Source organism: Piliocolobus tephrosceles, chromosome 19 (genome assembly GCF_002776525.5).
Source record: "Piliocolobus tephrosceles isolate RC106 chromosome 19, ASM277652v3, whole genome shotgun sequence".
Lineage (NCBI taxonomy): Eukaryota > Metazoa > Chordata > Mammalia > Primates > Cercopithecidae > Piliocolobus > Piliocolobus tephrosceles.
The window spans coordinates 35,457,337-35,471,209 of NC_045452.1; the positions used below are offsets into that span (position 1 = coordinate 35,457,337).

At 47.2% G+C, this 13,873-nt stretch overlaps 1 pseudogene; it reads left to right on the top strand.

The window, feature by feature from the left end:
- LOC116418529 overlaps window positions 1-13,873 on the top strand; it is a 66,007-nt pseudogene that overhangs the window by 16,984 nt on the left and 35,150 nt on the right.

The following is a 13,873-nucleotide window of genomic DNA, read 5'->3' on the forward strand; positions in this document are numbered from 1 at the left end:
CACCGACCCCCAGGAGCAGGGCACCGACCCCCAGGACAGGGCACCGAACCCCAGGAGCAGGGCACCGACCCCCAGGACAGGGCACCGACCCCCAGGACAGGGCACCGGCCCCCAGGACAGGGCACCCTCCAGCAAAAGCCAGCTGGGCTCCCCACGGGGATCGTGCAGCTGTCCCCAGGCCACAGGCCTGCCCCATCCCACGATGGCTCCCAGTCGGTCTCCAGGAGAGAGATGGACTTCCTGGGCTGCTAACAGAGCCGGGGCAGCCCTGTGAGGTGACCCCCATGTCCGCTGTGCCCTGGCAGACGCCTCAGCCCAGCGGCATCTGTAGCTCAGCCCCTTTGAGCTCCGCTCACCCCTCGCAGGAAGAGAACAAAGTTACCTGAACTTAAACATCTGGGTTTTGGGCAAACGAGAAGAGACCATAATAAATATTCTGTTGGTCACATGCAAAGGTTAAAACATACACCCTTTAAGAAAAATTAATCAACAAGGTATCAAGGTCCAACACTGACCCCAACACCGGACACACACACACACACACACACACACACACACACACGGCGCCCTGTGTCAGGCGGCCTCACTGCCCACTTACCAAGGCACAAGGTCAGCAGAGCCAGTGGGAACAGCTGTCCTCAGGGCTTCCGGCTGGACAAGCCTGAAAGTGAAAGGCACACATGTCAACGTGCTCGCGTAGGACCGGAGAGACGCCATGTGACCAAATACGTGTGGCCACTTCAAAACCCGAAAGGCTGCGTGCCAGGGAGACTGACAAGCACGCATTAACATCCTCTCCTGATCCAACGCTCCGTAACTTAAACATCAGGGTCAAGGCCATTCGGGGCGTTGCTGTCGCACTGCTTCCCACTGCCTGGCCAGGAGGCCCAACAGATGGCTCATAAATGAACAGTCCCGGAGCCGCCAGAGGTCACGCCCCAGGAAGGACACAGGGAAGCCACCTGCAGGCTCTTGGAAAGGTGGAACCACCGCGGGCCCCTCCAGATGCCACAGCTCCTGCGACAGCTACACCAGCCTTACATACACTCCTGCTGCTCCCCAAAGCCCTGCCAGCTGCAGCCCTGGGCTCCTCCAAAGTCCAGCCCAGCCGCCCCTGGCAGACCATTAGCCTGCCTGCCCACAACCAGGAAAAAGCCCATGTTTGCTCATTTGTGTTACACTGTGGTGAAATATACATAACATAAAATTCATCATTTTTAGGTGCATGGTTCAGAGGCTTTATGTCCATTCCCACTGCTGTGCAACCATCACCCTGTCCATTTCCAGAACTTTGTCATCTTCCCAAGCAGAAATACTGTCCCCATTAAACACCATGCCCCCCAGCCCCTGGCACCCACCATCCCACTTTCTGTCTCTCAGTTAACCACTCTAGGGACCTCATATAAGCGGAATCATACACATTTGTCCTTATGTGACCGGCTTATTTCACTTAACATAATGTCCTCAAGGCTCACCCACTTGGTGGCAGGTGTCAGAATGTTATTCACAGTTAAGGCTGGATAATATTCCACTACAGACACAATGGACTGAATGTTTGTATCCCCCAGCCACAAACTGGTATGTTTTTTTGAGACAGGATCTCGCTCTGTCACCCAGGCTGGAGTCACCGTGGCACAATCACGACTCACTGCAGCCTCAGTCTTCTGGGCTCAAGTGATTCTCCCACCTCAGCCTCTCAAGTAGCTGGGACTACAGGTGTGTGCCACTATGCCCAGATAATTTTTTTTTAATTTTTTGTAGAGATAGCATTTCACTATGTTGCCTAGGCTGATCTTGAACTCTTGAACTCAAGTGATCCGCCCGCCTCGCCGTCCCAAAGTGCTGGAATTACAGGTATGAGTCACCACGCCTGGTCCAAACTCATACGGTGAAATCCTCCCTGCTAATGTGATGAAAATTTAGAGACAGGGCCATTGGCAGGGGATTAGGCCAAGAGGGAGGAGCCTCAAAAATGGGATTGGTGCCATTATGCCAAAAGACACAAGCCAGCTGCCTCCTGTCTCTCTGCCATATGAGGGCACAACCAGGAAGAGGCCCTCACCAGGCACCAAACCTACAGGCACCTCGACCTCGGACTTCCAGCCCCCAAAACTGTGAGAAATAAATGTCGGTTACTTAAGCCAGCCAGTCGGTGTTAATATTTTTTACAGCAGCCCAAACTGACAAAGACAGTGTATACATCATGTATTTTCTTGTATTCATCTCACAGTTCTAGCTTTCACATTTAGGTCTATGATCCATTTTGAGTTAATTTTTAAATATAGCATAAAGTATGGTAAAGGGCCATTGTTTTTGTAGATAGGTGTCCAATATTGTCTTCCGCTGTTTGAAAGGCATTCCTCCACTGTCCTCAAATCGCAGAGTTTCTGATCAGAAGCCGGCTCACTTTCGTCTTTGTTCCTCTGTACATGATAGCGTTTGCCTCTGTCTACTTTCAGGATTCTCAGCAATTGGATGATGGTGTGTGTGTACTGGGGTGAACGTCTTCATGTTTCTTCTGTCTGAGATTTGTTGAGCTTCTTCGGAATGAGTTTTCATCAGATCCAGCCATTATCGTCCTCAGGCATTGTCTACCACGTGCGCCTCTTTTCTGGAAAACAGTTGCATACGTTACTCTGCTTGATATGGTCCCACGGATGCTCTGTTCATTTTTCTGTCTTTCTTTGTGTTTCATTTTACAAAGTGCTGCGTCTTCAAGTACACTGATCTTTTCTTCTGCAATGTCTAATCTACCATGAATCCCATTCAGCATATTTTTCATTTTTAGAAGATTTATTTGGGTCTTTTTTCTTTTTGAGACAGTCCCACGCTGTCACCCAGGCTGGAGTGCAATGGTATGATCATGGCTCACTGCAGCCTCAACCTTGCTGGGCTCAAGCCATCCCCCTCCCTCAGCTTCCTAAGAGCTGAGACCACAGGTGTGCACCACCAGGCCCAGTTAATGTTTGTACTTTTCTGTACAGATGGGGTTGTCTAGGGTGGTCTTGATCTCCTGAGCTCAAACAATCCTCACACCTCAGCCTCCCAAAGTGCTGGGATTACAGGCATGAGCCATGACGTCTGGCCCTGGGTCTTTTTTTAAAATATCTTCCATTTTTTCTTTATTTTTATCATATATTCCCTGACATTGAACACGTGGAACATACTTATTAACGCCATCTTAACATCCTTGTCTGCTAGCTCTATCATCTGGATAGATATCGTTCCCTTCCCTTAGCTTTTCTCTTCTTTTTTTTAACAGAGTTTCACTCTATTGCCTAGGCTAGAGGGCAGTGGCATAATCATAGCTCACTGCAGCCTCAAACTCCAGGCTCAAGGGATCCTCCTGCCTCTGCCTTTGAGTAGCTGGAACTACAGGTGCATACCACTATGCTCAGCTAATTATTTTTTCAAACAAACAAAAGAACACATACCTTTTTAGAGACAGGGTCTTGCTATGTGGCCCAGGCTGGTCTTGAACTCCTGGGCTCAAGTGATCCTCCTGCCTCAGCCTCCCAAAGTGCTGGGATTGCAGGTGGGAGCTACAGTGTCTAGCCTGGATGTTTCCAACCATTGATTTTCCTCTTCTGGGTTTTCTGTATGGCAGTCACTTTTGCTTGGCTGCTGGGCACTGTGCGCTTGGTGCCTATGAACTTGGCGCCGGACGCTGGGTTTGCTACTGTCCTGCATCTCTGGGCTTTGTTCCAGGAGCAGTCAACCTAGAACCAGTTTGATCCTTTTGGATCTCGCTCGTAAGCTCTGCTTGGTGAATCCTGAGCAGACCTTTGTAGGGCAAACTTGGGTGGTGAGCCTCTCCCTCTGACCACTGAGCACACAGACCCCACCCTGTGAACTCGGGGACTGTGACACCCCTGCTCTCCCATGCCCCTTTCCCTCACCCAGGCAGCATCCACACACCACCTGTGGTCAGCTCTCAAAGACTGGAAGCCCCTCCTCAGCTCTCCAAAGCTGTTTCTTTATGGAACTCCCTCTTCTCCCATATTTTTCTTTGCACATTCCAGCCTTCCTGGAGCCCCTTAACTCCACACTCTGTCTCCACCAGGTCCTGGTTCCCCTCCCTGCCCTGCGGCTGGAGACTCCGCAGGTGACAAGCTGGGCTACCGAGGCCCCACTCCCCTTATGCCCCTCTCTGGTCACCGTCCACACAGCCTGCCACCAGTGTCTGAGGCCTCTGGCTTCATGCACTTTTGTTTGATCTTCTGGTTGATTAAGGTAGGCTGTGAAATTTGCCCTGGATCTTCCATCATGGCTAGAAGTGCAAGCCGGAATCTTGCGTTTTTAAATCCAAGTTTTCGCTCATCCAGAACGTGCTTCTCCAATGGACCTAGCAGGTGCTGCCTCTCCAAGACACTGACCTAGGTCTAAAGTGGAACCTCAGCTGCAGAGGGCCTAACTTGCAGAGCCAGCTTGACAGCCAACTCTTGAAGAGAACAATAGCATTTGCCTTTTTCTTTCTACCTCCAGATCATTTACTCTCAATGAAAGCATCTCATTCAAAGTACATTTTCTATGTCAGAATGCAATAGCAGGACTATCTGCCTGCTCACATTAAACTGGAAGGCAAGCCTGCAGTTAATCAGCAGAAAGAAGGCAGTGCTCCAAAGGCAGACCGTGTGCTGACAGCACCTAAGACACTCCTCCTCTGTTCATGGAATCTTCCCAGTTTCTTCTTGACCTAGGCAGGTCAAGAGCATCACCAGCACCGGGTTGCCAATCTCCACCACTCCCAGCCACGGGTTCTCCCAGGCTCCTCTCAACACCCAAGAGAACCGGCGCCAAGGCAGCCACTGTGCACACAAGGAAGCCTTCCCAGGGGACCAGTAATTCTCAGTGGCAAGGAGCAGATGGGGAGGGGTGCTCTGCACAGGGCAGGAAGGCAAAAGCCAGAACCACAGCATTGCTGCTGCTCACTGCGGCCAGCCCAAGCAGCAGGGCTCCCTCCTCCCCGTCTGCCAGCCCTTCTCAACGCACTCGGTAAGGGCAAGGGGGTCCCAGGGGTTCAGTCACCAGTCACTCAGGCTTCTAAGAGACCTTTAGAGGCTCTGAATGCACGTCCCCAGCCAGATCTGTGATTTGCAAACATCTTCCTCCTTCCTGTGGTCGTCCTTTCACTTTCTTGATGGTGTCCTTTGAAGCACAAAAGTTTTTTAATTTTGATCTTAGAAGCACCCTGAGAAAAAAAGGGACATTACCTTCAAAGGAGAGATGTCCTGACAAGGATGTCTTCACACAAAAAGAGGCTGAGGGCAAGCAGAGGCTGACATCAAAGTTCTGAAAGAACACCACTGCCAACCGAGAGTTCTGCAACCAGCAAGCACGTCCCTCAAGGAGCAGGGAAAACCAGCACTTTCGGACAAATGCAAAAGGGGCGGGTTCACCACCAGCACACTCTGACTAGAGGAATCTCTCACGTACGTGCGCTTCAAGGAGAAAAAGTGATCCCAGATGGGAAGTCTGAGATGCCAAACATAAAGGCAATGAAAGCGGCAAGTGTGTGCAAATCTAACACAAAATGTAATCAGGCCGGGCACAGTGGCTCACGCCTGTAATCCGAGCACTTTGGGACGCCAAGGCGCAAGGATCACTTGAGTTCAGGAGTTCGAGACCAGCATGGACAACATGGCAAAACCCTGTTATCTACAGAAAAACAACAACAAAAAGTAATAATCCAGCAATGTTTTGTGATATTCAAAAGTAAAAAAGAATTTGAATACACAGGCTGGGTGTGGTGGCTCATGCCTGTAATCCCAGCACTTTGGGATGCCAAGGTGGGCTGATCACCTGAGGTCAAGAGTTTAAGACCAGCCTGGCCAACATAGAGAAACCCCATCTCTACTAAAAATACAAAAATTAGCTGGGCATAATGGTGGGTACCTGTAATCCCAGCTACTCGGGAGACTGAGGCAGGAGAACTGCTTGAACCCAGGAGGCCGAGGCTGCAGTGAGCCAAGATTGCGCCACTGCACTCCAGCCTGGGCGACAGAGCAAGACTCCGTCTTGGGGGAAAAAAAAAAAAAGAATTGAAATATACAGCCTCGCAAGTCCTTGGATATTCCCAAGTGTAAAAGGTACAGGTTAATTGCAGATTTGTTTAATAAGAATGTTGTGCTTGTGGGGAAACCAATAAAAGAACAGAGTCGGCCGGGCACAGTGGCTCAAGCTTGTAATCCCAGCACTTTGGGAGGCTGAGGTGGCAGATCACCAGGTCAGGAGATCGAGACCATCCTGGCTAACACGGTGAAACCCCATCTCTACTAAAAACACAAAAAATTAGCCAGGCGTGTTGGTGGGCACCTGTAGTCCCAGTTACTCGGGAGGCTGAGGCAGGAGAATGGCGTGAACCCGGGAGGCCGAGCTTGTAGTGAGCCAAGATCGATCGCACCACTGCACTGCAGCCTGGGCAACACAACAAGACTCCATCTCAAAAAAAAAAAAAAAAGAACAGAGTCTGTAACATCCAAACTGGTGGAGGGCAGAAAATGAAAGAATCAATAGTTGACTCAAAAAAGAGCAAGAAAGGAGAAGGAAAGGAAAAAAATCAGCACAGACCAAGAAATCAGCACAATATAAGGTGGTATATTTAAACGCAAATATCTGTAGCTACCTTTAAAGTAAACCAAATAAATGATCCAGTTAAATTTTTCTAGTTATCAGACTTAAAGAAAGGACTGTCAAACTTCAATTAAAAAAAATCCTCCAATCCATACACTGTCCACAAGAGATACATTTAAGACTTAAAGACACAGAAAAATTAAAAATAAAAAAATAAGAGACATGCAAAGCAAACAGTAAACAACAGGAAGCTGGTGCTGCTATATTAATTCCAGACAAAGTATGAAAGGCAGAAAGCATTAAAAAGTTAAGAAAATCATTTCACAGTAATAGTCACTTCATTCATAAGGAAGATATAAAATTTTAAGTCTTTTATCACCTAATAACATAGCTCTCAAGTATATAAAGCAAAACTTGATACAACTGCAAGAAAAAAATAGGCAAATCCACAACGCAAAAACAGCTGTAGACAAGACATAAACAAATGGGTATGACTGTGATCCAATAAAACTTCACAAAAGCAGGTAGCTAGCCAGGCTAAGCCTATGGGCTATAGTTTGCTGACCCTTGGTATAGAAGATTTGAACAACACGACGAATAAACTTGATTCAATGAATCTACACACAACGCTGCCCCTACCACTACAGAAGTAGAATCTGTTCTAAGACACAGAACATTTTAAAATCTGACCATGTGCTGAGCCATAAGGCAAGCCCTAACAAGTTTCAGAAGACAGAGATCAAGCAGAGCAGATTCCTTCACCCCCAAGACACTTAAACTAGGGAAAAAATGTAACAAAAAGTTATCTGCAAAAATCCTAGTATGTTCAGAAGTTAAAAACAGTTATCATGGCCGGGCGTGGTGACTCACGCCTGTAATCCCAACACTTTGGGAAACCAAGGTGGCGGATCACTTGAGCTCAGGAGTTCGAGACCAGCCTGGCCAGCATGGTGAAACCCCATCTCTACTAAAAATACAAAAATTAGGCTGGGCGCAGTGGCTCATGCCTATAATCTCAGCACTTTGGGAGGCTAACGCAGGTGGATCACCTGAGGTCAGGAGTTCGAGACCAGCCTGGCCAATATAGTGAAACCCTGTCTCTACTAAAAATACAAAAAATTAGCCAGGCATGGTAGCAGGTGCCTGTAATCCCAGCTACTTGGGAGGCTGAGGCAGAAGAACCACTCAAACCAGGGAGGTGGAGGTTGCAGTGAGCCGAGATTGTGCCATTGCACTCCAGCCTAGGCAACAAAGTGAGACTCTGTGTCAAAAAAAAAAAAATTAGCCAGGCGTGGTGGCAGGCGCTTGTAATTCCAGCTACTTGGGAAGCTGAGGCAGGAGAATCACTTGAACCTGAGAGGTTTATGTTGCAGTGAGCCAAGATCGCACCACTGCACTCCAGCCTGGCTGACAGAGACTCTGACTTAAAAAACAATTTTTTTTTAAAAGTGATCAACTGTCAAAAAATTCAAAGCAGGAATTCAAAAATATGTTGAACAAAACAGTAAAAAAAAGAAATTCATGTCACAACATATAGGCTGCGTGATGCAGCCTAAATAGTTCCTAAGGGGAACAGCAACCTTAAGTGTGGACTGCATTAGAACATTTTAAAATGCTGATAACGGGCCGGGTGCAGTAGCTCACACTTGTAATCCTAGCACTTTGGGAGGCCAAGGGGGGCAGATTGCCTGAGCCGAGGAGTTGGAGACCAGCCTGGGCAACATGGGGAAACTCTGTCTCTACTAAAAAAATACAAAAAATTAGCTGGGCGTGATGGCATGCACTTGTAGTCCCAGCTACATGAGAAGCTGAGACAGGAGAATCGCTTGAACCCGGGAGGTGGAGGTTGCAGTGAGCCAAGACTGCGCCACTGCACTCCAGACTGGGGCACAGAGCAAGACTCTGTCTCAAAAAATAAATAAACAAACAAACAAACAAATAAATAAATAAAATGCTGAAAACAAATGACACAAGATGTATCTCAAAAAATTAGGAAAACAAATTTAGAAGAAGGAACAAAACAATCTAAAACTCAGAAATTAATAACATAGAAAACATACAAAAAGCCACAAAGTTGGTTCCCTGAAAAGATCAATAAAGTCAAGAGTTTTATCAAGGGAGTTGATGATAAAAAGAGGAGGCGCGAATCAGGTCAGGAAAGGAAGGGGAACAGGGTCCAGTGCTTCAGGTCTTTTAAAATCAGAGGCTACTGATGCCTCTTTATAGCAATGAATTCGAAAATGTAAACTTAAATGGACAAATTCCTAAGAACGATAACGGACAAAAATATCCTCAAGAATAAATCAGAGGCGGAGACGGAGAGAGGCTGATTAGTGGGTACAGATAAACACTGGATGAAAGAAGCAAGACCCAGAAATAAGACGCGGTGTTTACAGATCAGTACGGTGACTACAGTTTACAATAATCTACTGTATATTTCAAAATAGATAGCGGAGGAGAATTTGAATGCTTTAAGCTTAAAGACAAGACAAATACTTAAGGTGACAGATATGCCAATTTATACCAAATTAACCTTTACAAAGTATGTGAATATATTAAACTATCACACTTAACCCCTCGAAATGGGTGAGTCATACAGTGGGTGAACTATATCTCCACAAAGCTGTTACCAAAAAAAGAAAAAAGAAAACCCAAAGAATACCATCATCGTTACAAAACTGAAACAGAAGTCAAACATCTACCACCAAAAAAATGATCACACTGAGTTCAGAACGGTTTCACCAGTGAGATCCTACACTCTTGATGTAGGGATTCCAATCATCTATAAACTCTTTTAGAGAAGTAAAAAAAAAAAAAAGAAAAGAAAGAAAAAAAGACATACCTGGCCCTGCTCAGTGCATCTTGAAGCTACTATAATCTTTTTGCCAAAACCTGACAAAAACAGGATGCAAAGGATAATTACAGAGCAGTCTCACTCACGAGCATGAATGCCAGAAGCCGGAAGGAGGCTTGTTCACTGTGCCTGGCTTCAGTGCACTTCCAGACACTGAGTTTTTGCAGCGTGAAGGTTCGTGGCAGCCCTGAATCCAGCAAGTCTATCAGCCACGTCTTTCTAACAGCCAGGGCTCACTTTCGGCGTCTGTGGCACATTTTGGTAACTTTTGCAATCGTTCAAACTTTTTCATGATTATTATACCTGTCACGGTGATCTGTGGTCAGTGATCTTTGATGTTCCTACCATAATTTTTTTCAGTGCTGTGAACCGGGCCGCTATCAGAGGAGGAACTGAGTGGATAAAGGTCGTGCGTGCTCTGAACTGCTCCACCGAGTGGCCATTTCCATCTCTCTCCCTCTGCCCCACCTTCCCTATTCCCTGTTACACAGCAGTGTTGAAATGAGGCCACTTAATAACCCTCTGATGGCCTGTAATGTCCAAGTAAAAGGATGAGTCGCACGGTTCTCACCTTACATCAAAAGCTAGAAGTGACTAAGCCTGCTGAGGAAGGTGTGTTGAAAGCCGAGATAGGCCAAAAACTGGACCTCTTGTGCCGAACAGTTGGCCAAGTGATTAATGCAAAGAAAACGTTCTTGGAGGAAATTAAAAGTGCTACTCAAGTAAACACACAAATGATAAGAAAATGAGGCCGGGCGCGGTGGCTCAAGCCTGTAGTCCCAGCACTTTGGGAGGCCGAGACGGGTGGATCACGAGGTCAGGAGATCGAGATCATCCTGGCGAACCCAGTGAAACCCCGTCTCTACTAAAAAATACAAAAAAAAAACTAGCCGGGCGAGGTGGCGGGCGCCTGTAGTCCCAGCTACTCGGGAGGCTGAAGCAGGAGAATGGCGTAAACCCAGGAGGCGGAGCTTGCAGTGAGCTGAGATCCGGCCACTGCACTCCAGCCTGGGGGACAGAGCGAGACTCCGTCTCAAAAAAAAAAAAAGAAACAGCCTTATTGCTGATATGGAGAAAGTCTGAGTGGTCCAGATACTAGATCAAACCAGCCTCAATATTCCCTTAAACCAAAGCCTAGTGCCTAGCAAGGCCCTTACTCGCTTCAATTCTATGAAGGTTGAGAGAGGAAGCTGCAGAGAAAAAGTTGGAAGCTAGCAGAGGCTGGCTCAGGAGATTTAAGAAAAGAAGCCATCTTCATCACTTAAAACTGTAAGTGAAGCAGCAGGTGCCCACGGAGAAGCTGCAGCAAGTCATCTGAAGTTGGAGCTAAGATCACTGATGAAGGTGGCTACACTCAAAAATAGATTTTCTTTTTCTTTTCCTTTGAGACAGGGTCTCACTCTGTTACCTAGGCTGGAGTGCGCTGGCACAATCTCAGCTCACTGCAACCTCTGCCTCCTAGGCTCAAGCAATCCTCCCATGTCAGCCTCCGAAGAGGCTGAGATGACAGGCACCAACCACCAGGCCTGGCTAATTTTGGGTGGCGGTGTGGGGGTACTGTAGAGACAGGATTTTGTCGTGTTGCCCAGCTCGGTCTTGACTTGAACTTCTGGATTCAAGCAATACGCTCACCTCAAGCCCCTCAAAGTGCTGGGATTACAGGCATGAGCCACCGTGACCACTCAACAGATTACTGATGTAGACAAAACAGCCTGATACTGGAGAAAGATGCCATCTAGGACTTTCACAGCTAGAGAGAAGTCAATGCCTGGCTTCAAAGCTTCAAGGGACAGGCTGCCTTTCTCGTGAGGGGCTAACACAGCTGGTAACTTTAATTGGAAACCAATGCTTATTTACTATTCTGAAAATCCTACAGCCCTTAAGAATGATGCTAAGTCTACTTTTGCCTGTGCTCTAGAAATGGGACAACAAAGCCTGGATGACAGCATACCTGTTTACAGCATGGTTTACTGAATATTTTAAGCTCACTGTTGAGACCTACTGCTCAGGAAAAAAAAGATTCCTTTCAAAAAATTACTGCTCATTGCCAATGCACCTGGTCACCCAAGAGCTCTGCGGGAGATACACAAGGAGATGAATGTTGCTTTCATGCCTGGTAACACAACATCCACCCTGCAGCCCCTGGATGGAGGAATAAATTGTTGTTGTTGTTGTTTTGAGACAGAGTTTCATTCTTGTTGCCCAGACTGGAGTGCAGTAGCATGATCTCAGCTCACTAAAACCTCTGCCTCCCAGATTCAAGCAATGCTCCTGCCTCAGCCTCCTGAGTAGCTGGGCTTACAGGCACGCACCACCACGCCTGGGTAATTTTTGTATTTCTAGTAGAGACGGGATTTCATCACATTGACCGCGCTGGTCTCAAACTCCTGACCTCAGGTGATCCGCCCGCCTCAGCCTCGCAAAGTGCTGGGATTAAAGGCATGAGCCACCACGCCCAGTCATGGAGTAATTTATACGGCCAAGTCTTATTATTTAAGAAATACACTGTATAGAAATACAGCTGCCATGGATAGTGATTCCTCTGATGGATCTGGGCAAAGTAACCTTCTAGAAAGGATTCACCATTCTAGATGCCATTAAGAAGATGCATGATTCGTGGGAGGGCATCAAAATATCAATATTAATAGGAGTTTAGAGGAAGCTGATTCCAAGGCACATGGATGACTTTGAGGAGTCCAAGACTTCAGTGGAAGAAGTCACTGCAGAAGTGGTGGAAACAGCGAGAGAATTAAAATTATTAGTGGAGTCTGAAGATGTGACCGAATCATTGCCACCTCATGATCAAACTGGAACGGGTAAGGAGTTGCTTCTTATCGGTGAGCAAAGCAAATGGTTTCTTGAGGTAGAATCTACTCCTAGTGAAGATGCTGTGAACATTGTGGAAATAACAACAAAGATTCAAAATGTTACATAAACTTGGTTGATAAAACAGCTGCAGGGTTTGAGAGGAGTGACTCCAATTTGGAAAGAAGTTCTCCTGTGGGTAAAATGCTATCAAACAGCATCACGTCCTACAGAGAAAACTTGTGAAAAAAAGAGTCCATCCATATGGCAAGCTTCATTGCTGTCAGTATTGGTCTGTTCTCACACTGCTATTAACAAATACCCAGCTGGCAGACATTATGGTTCACACCTGTAATCCCAGTACTTTGGGAGGCCGAGGCGGGCGGATCACCTGAGGTCAGGAGTTCAGGATTGGCCTGTCCAACATGGCGAAACCCCATCTCTACTAAAAATACAAAAATTACCCAGGCACGGTGGTGGGCACCTGTAGTCCCAGCTACTCGGGAGGCTGAGGCAGGAGAATCACTTGAACCTGGAAGGTAGAGGTTGCAGTGAGCTGAGATTTCCCATTGCACTCCAACCTGGGCAACAGAGTGAGACTCTGTCTCAAAAAAAAAAAGAGAGAGAGAGAGAAAGAAAAAAAGAAATACCTGGTTGGGCACGATGAGGAAAAAAAAATACCTGGCTGGGCACAGTGGCTCACACCTGTAATCCCAGCACTTTGGGAGGCCGAGGCAGGCGGATGGCTCGAGCCTGGGAGTTCAAGTCCAGCCTGGGCAGGGTGGTGAAAGCCCATCTCTACAAAAAATGCAAAAATTAGCCAGGCATGGTGGCTCACACCTGTGGTCCCAGAGGTTGGAGGATCACTTGAGCCCATGAGGTCAAGGCTACAGTGAGCAGAGATGACATCACTGCACTGCAGCCTGGATGACAGAACAAGACCCTGTCTTTACGAGACTGGGTAATTTATAAAGAAAGGAGGTTGAACTGGCTCACAATTCTCCACACTGTTTCGGAAGCATGGTGGCATCTGCTCAGTTTCTGGGAACACCTCAGGAAGTCTACCATCAGGATGGAAGGCAAAGCGGGAAGCAGACACATCTCACATGGCCAGAGCAGGAGGAAGACAGAGCGGGAGGGGCTATACACTTTTAAACAACCAGATCTCATGACAACTTCATCACAGGGACAGCACTAGGGGGATGGTGTTAAACTACGAGAACCCACCTCCAGGATCCAATCACCTCCCACCAGGCCCCATCGCCAACACTGGGGATTACAGTTCAGCTGTGATTCAGACAGGGACACAGATCCACAATGTCCTATTTTAGGAAATTGCAATGGCCACCCCATTTCAGCAACCACCCCCCTGAGTGCTCAGCAGCCATCCACATTGAAGCAGACCCGTCTACCAGCAAAAACACGAAGACTCACTGAAGGCTCAGGCGATCATTAGCATTTTTTAGCAATCAAGTATTTTTAAATTAAGGCATGTGTTTTCTTAGACACAATGCTACTGCACACTTAACAGACTACAGTACAGCAGAAACGTAACTTCTGATGAGATCGGGCACGTTCAGGGTGGCATGACTTAACAGACTACAGTACAGCAGAAACGTAACTTCTGATGAGATCGGGCAC